The sequence below is a fragment of the Canis lupus genome, chromosome 33, assembly GCF_048164855.1.
Source record: "Canis lupus baileyi chromosome 33, mCanLup2.hap1, whole genome shotgun sequence".
Taxonomy (NCBI): Eukaryota; Metazoa; Chordata; class Mammalia; order Carnivora; family Canidae; genus Canis; species Canis lupus.
The window spans coordinates 24,305,417-24,318,051 of NC_132870.1; the positions used below are offsets into that span (position 1 = coordinate 24,305,417).

At 40.0% G+C, this 12,635-nt stretch overlaps 1 protein-coding gene and 1 long non-coding RNA gene across 15 annotated transcripts in view; one reads left to right on the top strand and one right to left on the bottom strand.

Annotated features, from left to right (window-relative positions):
• The window catches only part of UBE2D3 (ubiquitin conjugating enzyme E2 D3), a 30,998-nt gene extending 30,159 nt beyond the window's left edge, over nucleotides 1-839 (bottom strand). The window contains exon 1 of one of the 14 annotated variants that reach the window (XM_072810495.1): nucleotides 640-839. The gene's annotated coding sequence lies outside the window, so the exon portion shown is untranslated. Of the gene's footprint in view, nucleotides 1-54; nucleotides 615-639 lie in introns of those variants that run through there. The other 13 variants (XM_072810484.1, XM_072810491.1, XM_072810490.1 and 10 more) reach the window with 13 other exon arrangements.
• Nucleotides 578-8,088, top strand: LOC140623796 (uncharacterized). The gene is made up of 2 exons (XR_012023321.1): nucleotides 578-1,011; nucleotides 2,852-8,088. It is a non-coding gene; the product is annotated as an uncharacterized lncRNA (long non-coding RNA).
• Nucleotides 8,089-12,635: the final 4,547 nt, after the last annotated feature.

Consider the following 12,635-nt stretch of genomic DNA (forward strand, 5'->3'; position numbering starts at 1 on the left):
CCACCCAACAGGCTGGTCACTCCAGCCACCCGAGGCCCGGATCTCCCCTCTTACCCGGCCGGCCAGGGGGCCGGCCTCCCTTCCCTTCCCCTAGCCGTCCACACCCACGCGTACAGAGGGGCCGGGGCCTCCCTCAAGCTGCGGCCTCGGCCTCCTCCCCGCGCGGCAGCTGGTGCCTCCCCGGCCCTACGGGGCTCACGCGCACGACACAGCCACAAGATGTCCGCTCTGACGGAACTACTGCCAGCTGCCACGCTCCGCCCCTCCCCCCTCCTCCTGCCTCTTCACCGCCGCGTATCAGTCCGCCAACGCCGCCGTCGCGAGCACAGGACGAAGCGAAGGGGGACGGGGGGACGGTTTACTTCCTACGTCCGGGACCGAGTTGATCTGTGCTACCCCCTCTTCCTTCTTTTCGGAACAGCACCTTCTTACTAAACAGATCGGAGGTTGGACTGGGAGGGCGGGGGCCGGAGGCGGGTCATGGGCTGGGGGGGGGGGGAGGGTGGACGAGCGGCGGAAACCCTCAGACTCAGAGAAGCATCGAGAACCGGAAGGAGACCATGGGAGGAAGGTAATGGAAGCGGCAGCTGCGCGGTCGAGACCCACGCCCCTCCCAGCAGCGTCCCCCAGTTTCCTCACTTGGTATTGAGGCGGCGGATCTCGCGAGAACCTCGTGGCTGGCTAGCCGGAGCGATAGCCCTGCAATGACTTAAGGGCAGTTGCGTGAGCTCTTCCTGTTGGGGGCCCGCCCCCCGAATCTACAAGTTCTCGCGAGATGCAATAGGCACCGGCTGGAGTAGGGGCGGGCCGTCGTCGGGAAGCACCGCCCCTGGATGCTTCTGCTGGTGGGAGGGAGGGGAACTGGAATTCCCCGGACGGGTTGGAGCGCGCGCCGGCGCGTCCGTCCCTCGCGCGCCCAATCAGGAATGTGCGGCGGGAGGTGCCACGGGCTAATCACCGGGTACCTTTAGTCCAGGTTGATCCGGGCCTTCCGAGATTTCGGTGGAGCAGGTGAGCAATATATACGCACTCGCCTGCCCGTGCGGGCTCGTTAACCAGTGGGAGGAGGCACCCCTCAAAGTGCAACACTCGTTGTAAATAGAACCGAGCGGACCGCTGATGAGCGCTCTCACGTGCCGAGGCACAGCGCGTTTCTGACCTAGAGGGTCCGTACTGAGGAAAGGGGGCCTCCTAGAGCCCCTCCCAGTCGCAATCGTCTAGGCATCAGATTCAACTATGGATTAACGTGGAGGGTAGGGAAATAGGGGCAGGCTATTTGCCTGTCACCATCCGCCAGGATTGAGGTACGGGAAGAGACTTAACACCTCCTTCTTCCTCTTGCCGTGTTTCAACTTCTAGGTCCACAGAGTTGCAAAACTCAAAAGATCAGAGTTTTGGGTCAGAAAAACGTATTACTTAACTGAAACATCCGGGGGCGGGCAGAAAGGGAAGAGCAGAATTGGCCTGTTTAATCTGCCGGGTGTAAAATAATGGAGAAGGTGGTTTGGCTCTCTAGGGTATCCTTCAGGCAAAGGGGTGGTGCGACAGTAATTTTTAAAAGGATTAAAGGTAAGCGCTGACCTGCTTAAAGTTTTCGAACATTTCCTGACTTAACGAAGTGGATATTTTAAAGAATCAAAGAGGAAAATTAACTTGTTTTTAAAATATAGTTTAAAAAAAAAGAAAAGCAGCAATTTCTGGTTACAATAAAGTATTACCTAATAAAAACTAAAGTAGGTCTGTGATGAATGGGCTAATGTATACCGCTTACGTGGTCAGGAGGAGTGTCACTCGAGCAATTGGTGAAACCCTGCTCAAGCTAGTATCTCTGTGAATCAGCTAAGGATTTTGTTCAGAATGTAGATTTTGATGTAGTAGGCCTTGGTGGAGCATGAGATTTCACAGTTTTAACAAACTCCCAGGTGGTACAGATGATTCTGGTCAGAGTACAGCCCCGTGAATAGCAGAGTACTAAAGTGCTCATCACATAGCCTGTTTCCCTTCTCCTAGAATAATCTTTGTTCTCTGATTTAACCGGTCTACTTGAGTAGAAACACAGAATTAGGCAGTTGGGGTGGAAGGTGAAATCCAGGTTTGAGTTCTTGCTCTATTCTGGTTGGTGTGATACTGTGTGGCTGCTTACCATCTTAGTTTCTTCCTACACTGAACTATACATAATAATAGCAGCCTTTTTTTTTTTACAGGTTTGTGGTATAGTTCAGGTGTCATAATGTATGTGAAAGGGCACTGTAGACTATAATACTGGTAAACATAAGTTCTTAATCTAACCAGTCAGACATTAACTGGCCAGAATGTGAAACAAACATGTAAGAGTAATCATAAATATAGGTAATGTTTATGCAACACTTGTCATGTGTCAGGTACTGTGCTTATTAACCTTTTACAAATAAAGAACTTGATGCTTCGGGAGATGAAGTTACTGTCCCAGGATTACACAGTTAATAAATGGCAGAAGTAGAGTTTGAACCCAGGCAGTTAACTTCAGGGTATTTAATGAGTGGAATTTAATACTGCCTTTTAATTTAGAAAGTAGAGGGACACCTAGGTGGCTCAGCAGTTGAGCACCTGTCTTCTGCCCTGGGCGTGATCCTGGAGTCCCAGGATTGAGTCCCGTATCGGACTCCCTGCATGGAGCCTGCTTTTCTTGCCTCTCTCTCTCTGTGTGTCTCACGAATAAAAAAAAAAAAAAAAGGGATTTTTTAATCTTAAAAAAAAAGTTTGTTTAAAAAAATAATTTAGAAAGTAGGGGAGTAAGATGCTTTATATTTCTACTTTCAGTGTCCTCTGAATCTAATTTTGACTTATTTCTCCCTCTGTTTTGTTCTTTCAGAAGCCAAGGTTACAAGAGATAGGAAACATCCCCCAAAGGGAACTCACAATATTCAGGAGGTCCATAAAGAAAAGTCTCAGATAAGCCAATTTGTATTCCCCTAATCTAAACAAACTTCAGTATGAAAGTGTAATGGAACATGTTAATGCTCTTAATTAACAAAGCATAACAGACTGGCACAAATTTGAGGTCAGAGTTCTTCACTTTTTTGTGCCACAGACCACGTTGGCAGTCTGGTAAAGCCATGGACTCTTCTAAGAGTAATGTTTTTAAATGTATAAAGTAAAATTCATAGCAACAACTATGTTGTGATGTAAAGTATCTTACTTCTCTTGGTGATACAGATGTAGGTATTGTTGCTTACTTTTAAAATTGAAGGAAATAGTAAATTTCGGTTAGAGATTAGTAAAAATAAAGATGTATTTTTTCCCCATCCAAATTCACATACTCCCTAGTTCTGTCCATGAACTTTATGATAAAAAATTTTCGGTAAGGTCTTAGTGGACTTATTCCTGTTGGTAAACCTTGAAGGGATTGTGAAATTTTAACATATGGTTATAATTTATATTCATAACAGTAGTGATTCATTAAAAAAGGTTTAATTACTACCAGTATACTTATTAAGAATACATGAAAGTACATAATAGGTCTAGGAAATAGTTTATCCCATCCGTTGATTTTTTTTTTTTTTTTAAACTGTACCTATAAACATACCCTATAGAAAACTTCCCTATCCAGATGATTCATTCCCCAAGCATTCTGGTAACTTAGTTTTTACTATATCATTCTTATTTATTACACACCTTTACAAATAAGATGTGGTGGAAGGGGGTGCCTGGGTGGCTCAGTCAGTTAACAGTCTGCCTTCAGTGAGCCCTGCATTAAGCCTTGAGCCTCTCATCAGGCTGCCTGCTGTTCCTCCTGCTTGTTGTCTCTCTCTGTCAAATAAATAAAATCTTAAAAAAAAAAAAAAAAAAAACTGTGGTGGGGATGCCTGGGTGGTTCAGCGGTTGAGCATCTGCCTTTGGCCCAGGGTGTGATCCTAGAGTCCCGGGATCGAGTCCCATATCGGGCTCCCTCCATGGAGCCTGCTTCTCTCTCTGCCCCTCTCTCTCTCTCTCTCTCTCTCTCTCATGAATAAATAAAATCTTTTAAAAAAAGAATTCCTTAAAAAAAAAATGTGGAAGAGCTCCAAAATGAAATAGCCAAAGGTGAAATTAAATACTGTGTAAATTACTTAATAAGTGTTAACAATTATTATTTGAAGTACTGTGTGTGGGGTCTTTTAATTCATTGTCTTATCAAATCCCTGTTATATAGATGAAACACTCAAGGTCACCAAATTATTAAATAGTAGAGTCAGGATTTAAAACCTAGGCAGAAAAAAATAAAATAAAATAAAATAAATAAAACCTAGGCAGTTTGGCCTCAAAGCTCACACTCAACCAGTAAATTGTTGAATTATTTTTTAGTACTTAGACTATTGAGCGATATTAGTTTACCTAATAGTGAAACAAGTACGTATTTGCTGCCTCAATTATTTATGCATTTCTTAATATTCCAAGTAAAATTCCATCCAGCGACTGAAAGGAATTTTTTTAAATTTTTCTTTGCAGCAATATTGTTTATAGTATCCAGTGCCACCTTTAGCTAAGTGAGCAACCATTTCGGGCAGGAAAATTGTTTTGCAGTGATTTTTATTGCAATAGAGTTTTGCTTAGAAGATCAAGAAATCCACTTAGCCTTTCCCTGCCTTACAAACATGCTTTCTCATCTGGTATTAAACCTTTATTTTATAATGGTGCCACTATATTTTTACGTTGGCCACTGTCAAGATTGTATAGAAGAAATGATGACATACAAATAAATCCTGATATATGAAAGTCTAGATTATATATGCTGAGAAACAAATGATTGTGTAATCTCAAATTTTTATTTCGCACCAAAGTGAATTTATTGATTAGACTTTGCTTTTTATAATTATACCAGCAAACTTAACAATTTTACCCAATTTTGTTAGAGTTGAACTTAAATGAACATGGCCTAGAAACATTTTGATGCTTTAGGGCAGCCTAGTTCACATATCTAGTGTTAGCACTCACCTTACAGTTGCAAATAAGGTTAAAACCGACATTCTTTTGACTATTTGAATTACAGTGGTTGAAACATCTATATCTGATAAAAGACATGTTTTTATATTGGGTCTACAAAGACCTAAAAAAGTTTTTATTTTTTTATTTTTTTATTTTTTTAAAGATTTATTTATTTTATCATGAGAGAGAGAGAGGCAGAGACACAGGCAGAGGGAGAAGCAGGCTCCATGCAAAGAGCCCGACGCGGGACTCTACCCCTGGTCTCCAGGATCAGGCCCTGGGCTGAAGGCGGCGCTTAAACCGCTGGGCCACCCGGGCCGCCCAAAAGTTTTTATATATGAAAGAAACACATTCAAAAATTAATACAGGCACAAAAATTTTGAAAAGAGCTTTAAAAACTTCCTAGTGAATATTACACTGAAGTCTCAAAAACTTTCTAATCATAGTAGATCTTGCGTGAATTGATGTAAAACAAAAAAAAAATATATAAAGGATCAAGAAAATCAGTATAAAGGGGCAATAGATAATAATTAAGGAGGGATGCCTGGATGGCTCAGTGGTTGACCATCTGCTTTTGGCTCAGGGCATGATCCCTGAGTCCCGGAATCCAGTCCCGCATCAGGCTCCCCAGGGAGCCGGCTTCTCCCTCTGCCTAGGTCTTTGCTTCTGCCTCTGTGTGTCTTTCATGAATAAATAAAATCTTAAAAATTAAAAAAAAAAAACTAATGAAAATGTATAAAAGTCCTATTATGTGAATGTATCAGCAAAGCCACATTATTGTAAAAACTTGAGTCCTGATTAATTAAAATGTACTTGTGAATTAATATTAACATAGATTGATGCATATACTTATGTAATTTTGTCATGGGGTTTTATAACTTGCTAAGGATACTGGCTCTAACACAGTGTATGCCATTTTATTATTTTATAAATTGTAAATGCTGTGGTCTAGACTTTATGTTCAGAATGTATGATTATATATGCTGCTTGGAATACGTAATTTGAAGCCCAAGTCAACCAAATGTTTATTTCATATTGTTTGCATAAGAATCAAATTATCCCTTCTCTCTACCTTACCAGTTCAGAATCTCCTTTTATGATCAGGACAAGTTAATGTGGTTTAGGGAACTATACTTTATTTTATGCTAATAACATCATTTTGACCTTAAATTTAAGATGGTTTTTGGTACATAATGAGCCATGCACCAGTGTTTTAGCTAAAAACAAATTTGAGCATTTCCACATAAAAATTTATATATGTGAATATTATTTATAATAGCTAAAAAGGTGGAAGAACTAAATGTCCATCAGCTGATAAATGGATAAATAAAATGTGGCATATCCATATGATGGAATAGTTAATAAGAAAGGACAAAATACTGATACATTTCTTGAAGCTTGAGAATATTCTGCTAAGTGAAAAAATAAAGATACAAAGGCCACATGCTTTATTCCATTAATAGGAAATGGCTAGAATAGGCAAATCCATAGTAACAGAAAGGAGATTACCGGCTGCCAGGGACTAGGGGGCAGGGGGAATGGGAAGTGATTGCTAAATGAGTATGGGGTCTTCTGGGGGGAGATGATGAAATGTGCTAAAATTAGATAACAGTGATGGTTGCACAGCTCTACAGATAAACTAAAATCCTCTGAATTATACACTTTGAAAGAATTTTATGTTATGTGAATTATCTGAGTTAAAAAAGTTAAATAGAACCAAATGTGAAATCAACCTGGAAGCTTATTTACTAAATATTTTCAATATCTCAACATTCTCAGATTACTGATGATAAATAAGCTATAGCATCCTTCTAAATGTGAAAAATTTACAGCTGGCAAGAGGTTTTTCCTTCAATACAAACAATATAATTCAGGTTAGATTTTAATATAATAAGGCTTTGCTGTTAATTAGTGTTTAATTTGGGAGTATTTTCACCAATTTTATTTAATAAAAGATAGTGATTAAAAATTAATTTTAAGGAGCTTATAATTATGGCCAGAAATAGATACATCCAATTACAAAAAGTCTAAATAGATAAAAACTTTTCTTTAAAATTAAAAATGAAATTAAATTAGGTTGAAAATCATGGATAAGGGCAGCCCGGGTGGCTCAGTGGTTTGGCACCACCTTTACCCCAGGGCGTGGTCCTGGGGACCCGGGATTGAGTCCCACGTTGGGCTCCCTGCATGGAGCCTGCTTCTCCCTCTGCCTGTGTCTGCCTCTCTCTCTCTCTCTCTCTTTCTCTCTCATGAATAAATAAATGAAATCTTTAAAAATAATAATAACAAAAAGAAAATCATGGATAAATCACCTAGGTAAGGATTTTGAAGATTGGTATCAAATGAGAAAACTGAAACAATGTAGTAACAAATTTGATGTTCTAAAAGAAATAATCCATGGATTGGGGGAGTATACTTCCTAACAAGTGGTAGAGCACTCTTGTCAGGGGATTTGGGGCAGGGGCCAGTTTTACAGAGCATTAGAAGCAGTAAGATGGTAGCAGCATGGTTGGCTAGGAGGTTGGGGATTTCCTTACAAGGTTAATACGTCCTGTTTTTTAGGGTAAGGTAAGCTAGCTAAAGCTGAGTTGAGGAATTCTGATTGGTGTATGCTGGGTTTTCTGGACAGGTGTTTTCCATAAGCTCTGGCTGATTTATGTTTAGATTTGTGACATGGGCCAGGCCCCTAAGGTGGCCTCCATTTTGTGGATCCCAATATGCAAATCAACAACATCAGGACTTAATTGAAAAATAAGTATTTAGAATTAATATTACTTACCAACAAAAATATAATCTATGTTGCTTCAGTAAAATATAAAAAAAAAAAACAAAAGAAACATACTGTTATTTAGACCAGAAATGGATCCTTGTTTTGCCAATACTGGATTTATTTAAATATATCTATGCAAGAATCCTTTAGTAAGTTAATAAATTGTTAAAGAATTGTAAGAAGTGGGGCACCTGGGTGGCTCCGCAGTTGAGTGTTTGCCTTTGGCTCCGGGCGTGATCCTGGAGTTCCGGGATCAAGTCCCACATCAGGCTTCCTGCATAGAGACTGCTTCTCCCTCTGCCTATGTCTCTCTGCCTCTCTCTCTTTCTCTGTCTCTCATGAATAAATAAATAAAATCTTTAAAAAAAAAAAAAGGGAATTGTAAGGTGTGATGGGAATGATTGTAATGGGTTCTGAAGGATCTGATCTATTTAGTATGTAAGTGACTTCATGGAGCCACTATGACACTTTACAGTTTTGTTTTGTTTTGTTTTAAGATTTATTAGAGTGTGGGCATTAGCATGTGGGGGAAGAGGGAGAGGGTGTTTTTTGTTTTTTTTTTAAGATTTTATTTTTTCATGAGAGACACAGGCAGAGGGAGCCCAGTGTGGGATTCAAACCCAGGACGCTGGGATCATTACCCACGCCAAAGGCAGACACTCAACCACTGAGCCACCTAGGTGCCTGGGAGAGAGAGTCTTAAGCAGACTCCATGCTGAATGCAAAGCCCCACGTGCAGGGCTCAATCTCAGGACCCTGAGATCATGACATGAGTAGAAGTCAAGAGTTGGTTGCCTAAATGACGTATCAGATAAAGGGCTAGTTTCCAAGATCTAAAGAACTTATTAAACTCAACAGCAAAGAAACAAACAATCCAATCATGAAATGGGCAAAAGACATGAACAGAAATCTCACAGAGGAAGACATAGACATGGTCAACAAGCACATGAGAATATGCTCTGCATCACTTGCCATCAGGGAAATACAAATCAAAACCACAATGAGATACCACCTCACACCAGTGAGAAAGGGGAAAATTAACAAGGCAGGAAACCACAAATGTTGGAGAGGATGCTGAGAAAAGGGAACCCTCTTGCACTGTTGGTGGGAATGTGAACTGGTGCAGCCACTCTGGAAAATTGTGTGGAGGTTCCTCAAAGAGTTAAAAATAGATCTGCCCTACGACCCAGCAATTGCACTGCTGTGGATTTACCCCAAAGATACAGATGCAATGAAATGCCGGGACCCCTGCACCCCGATGTTTCTAGCAGCAATGTCCACAATAGCCAAACTGTGGAAGGAGCCTCGGTGTCCATCGAAAGATGAGTGGATAAAGAAGATGTGGTTTATGTATACAATGGAATATTCCTCAGCCATCAGAAATGACAAATACCCACCATTTGTTTCAACGTGGATGGAACTGGAGGGTATTATGCTGAGTGAAGTAAGTCAATCGGAGAAGGACAAACATTATATGGTCTCATTCATTTGGGGAATATAAGTAATAGTGAAAGGGAATAAAGGGGAAAGGAGAAAAAAATAAGTGGGAAATATCAGAAAGGGAGACAGAACATGGAAGACTCCTAACTCTGGGAAACGAACTAGGTGGTGGAAGGGGAGGAGGGCGGGGGGTGTGGGTGACTGGGTGGCGGGCACTGAGGGGGGGCTCTTGACGGGATGAGCACTGGGTGTTATTCTGTATGTTGGCAAACTGAACACCAATAAAAAATAAGTTTATTATTAAAAAAAAAGAGTTGGTTGCCTAATACTGCCAGTTTTTTTTTTTTTTTTTTCTGCCAGTTTTTAATACACGCTATTTGGTACCTGTTGATTTTTTCATTGCACCAAAGCAGTAGTTTTAACACAGGCACTAAAAGAATGAAATTTACTAAGAAACAATTCACTATATCTAAAAAAGTTTTAAAGAATTTGGCTTATTTAGTGTTATAGAAGTGTGACAGTTTCAGAGATATCCCATCATCAAAGCATATTAAAATCTCAAAAGTAATAATGAGATTAGGCTTTACAGTATATATATATATACTTGGTAAGAGAACAGTATGATACAGCTTCTCTGTCTTATAAAAAGACCCATACAAAAACGGAGAATCTTGGGTGCTACAATCTTGAAATTCAACTGTCCAAGAGTACTTTCAACAAAAACCACTGAGATTTAAGATAGAATTAGATGTTCACAGATTTTTGTGAATTTAGCTTTTCCTTGTTTTCCTTTTTATTCTGCAGTAATGAAAAGACAGATTACCCTGGAGCATTTTAGAGATAAGACTAAATGCCTACTGGCTTGGATTGGGCTATAATTAGGGAAAAAAGGTAAAGGACATTGAAGAGGTGTGCAGAAGTGGGAAGAAAAATGTCAAAGGCAAAACTATTCTTAAGGAAACAAGGAAAAAGGATATATATTTTTCCTTCCTCCTCTTTGCTCAAGCACTGTAAGAATTACCCTCAGGCATAGAATTTAGGCTACCATTATTATGGTGGTTCAGTTTTACACAACTTGATTGCCTTTTCTGTACTTGCTAACTTGAAATGTAGTCAATCTAACATTGTTCACATATGATAGTGCATTCTTCCATCCCAAAAGCCTCCTTATTTGTGGCTTTTAAAAACATCCATTTAGGGGCAGCCCAAGTGGCTCAGCAGTTTAGCCGCACCCCCCCTCCCCATGTCTCTCATGAATAAATAAATAAATGAAATAAAAATAACATCCGTTTATAGTATAGGGCTGTTTTTTTTTTGTTGTTGTTGTTTTTTTTAAGATTTTACTTATTTATTCATGAGAGAGGCAGAGACACAGGCAGAAGCAGGCTCCTGCATGCAGGGGGCCCAACGTGGGACTGGATCCCCGGTCTCCAGGATCAGGCCCTGGGCTGAAGGCAGCACTAAACCGCTGAGCCACGCAGGCTGCCCAGTATAGGACTGTTTTTCATGCCACTTGAGGCAAAACCAAGAGACTCACAGTTTGTCAGTCAGCAATATTTGGGTCTAACTAGGCCAAGTGGAAGTTTCTCCTTAAGTGAAGGTTTAGGCTGAAGAATGTTAATGTAATAGAGACCTGTTGATATTACTCCCATCTTCCCTGTTGATTTGAAAAGAAAAATACGGGATCCCTGGGTGGCTCAGCAGTTTAGCGCCTGCCATTGGCTCAGGGCGTGATCCTAGAGTCCCAGGATCAAGTCCTGCATCAGGCTCCCTGCCTGGAGCCTGCTTCTCCCTCTGTGTCTCTGCCTCTCTCTCTGTGTGACTCTCATGAATAAATAAATAAAATATTAAAAAAATACATACCAGGGGATCCCTGGGTGGCTCAGCGGTTTAGCGCCTGCCTTTGGCCCAGGGCGCGCGATCCTGAGTCCCGAGATCGAGTCCCACATCGGGCTCCCTGAATGGGGCCTGCTTCTCCTTCTGCCTGTGTCTCTGCCTCTCTCTCTGTGTATCTGTCATGAATAAAAAGTAAAACCTTTAAAAAAATACATATCAAATGCGTATTATATGCAAGGCATTGAGCTAGATGTTGAATATGCACAGGTGAAAGATCCAGCTGCCACCTTTCAGAAAGTCTTTTAATTGGGGGATACTTTTAGGATCTGTCACCATAATGTGATGACATAAATGCATGCATAGAGTAATATTAATGTACTTAATTTAGCTGGGGGTGCTCAGGATAAGTTTCTATGTGGAAGAGAGTTGTCTTTAAAGAAATGAAAAAAGGCATAACTGGGGGGTAAAAAAGGAGAAAACCTAGGCAGAGGGAACAATGTAAGGTCTCAGCAAACTTGACCTGGTAAGTTTTGGAAACTACAAGTTTGGCAAGTACTTTGGCTGCAATCGGGGTAGGGGAGGGCAAAGGAGGAAATGAATGAGAAAAGACAAAGCAGTTGAAGACCAGGCTGGATATATTTAGGGCCTAACATGACAGGGTACTAAGTTCAGATACTATTCTGAAGGGTATGGGGTGGGAAAATTAAATTTTAACATTAAGTATTGATCAGATTTTAATCACAAAAAGATAAATATGAAAGCAATGTGGAAGATGTAACTGAAATGTGTGTTGGGGTGGAAACTAGAGGCAGAGACCACTTGGGATGCTATTGAAATAATCTAGATGAAATGTGATCGTGAGAAAAACCTAAAATAGTTGCAGTACTTGCACTAAAGACCCATAGTACATTTAGTGTATTTACTAGGTAGAGTTTATATTTAAAACATTTTTGAGACTCTTCCAGTTATTTTTATTGGAATGTTATAATAAAATCATATATAAAAATCATAATAATCTATACCATTGTAATAAAAATAGGTTAAGACATAATACTTGGTATGAACTCTTTATGTTCTTAACTCTTAAAGAATCTTGTAAATAAAGTTTATAAAATGTAGAAAAGTATAAACTAATAAAAATATGTGCCACTTTTTTTAATGTTTTGCATATTGCCTCCTGAAACATAAATAAATAAATACAGAACTAATTGCCACTATTTACGTTCTCTAAATTTGGCATGTCTGTACTAACTGTTCTGTTCCATATATGCTAACCAGTTTTCTCTACTAGATCTTTAAGAGACCTCTGTTCATTCTTTTACTGATGTCATTTGGCTTTCCCATGGCCAGAAGTGTTTATTACCTATTCCTGTTCTCATTTGCCTAAGACAGAGTACTGCTACACAATACTAACAATACAGGCTCTGGTATCACATGGTAGTATTTAGTTATAAATGGCAATTGCAGTGATTTGAACTATGACTATATTATTATTATTATTATAGATTAATTAAATAAATCACAATATGGGGGAAAATCTGGGAAAGAATTCATGGATTCTAGTTTGAGAAATGCTGATGTAGAGATATTAAAAAATCCTTTTGTCACATACCTAAAGTCAAATTTGTTGAGTCTGACTTTGTGA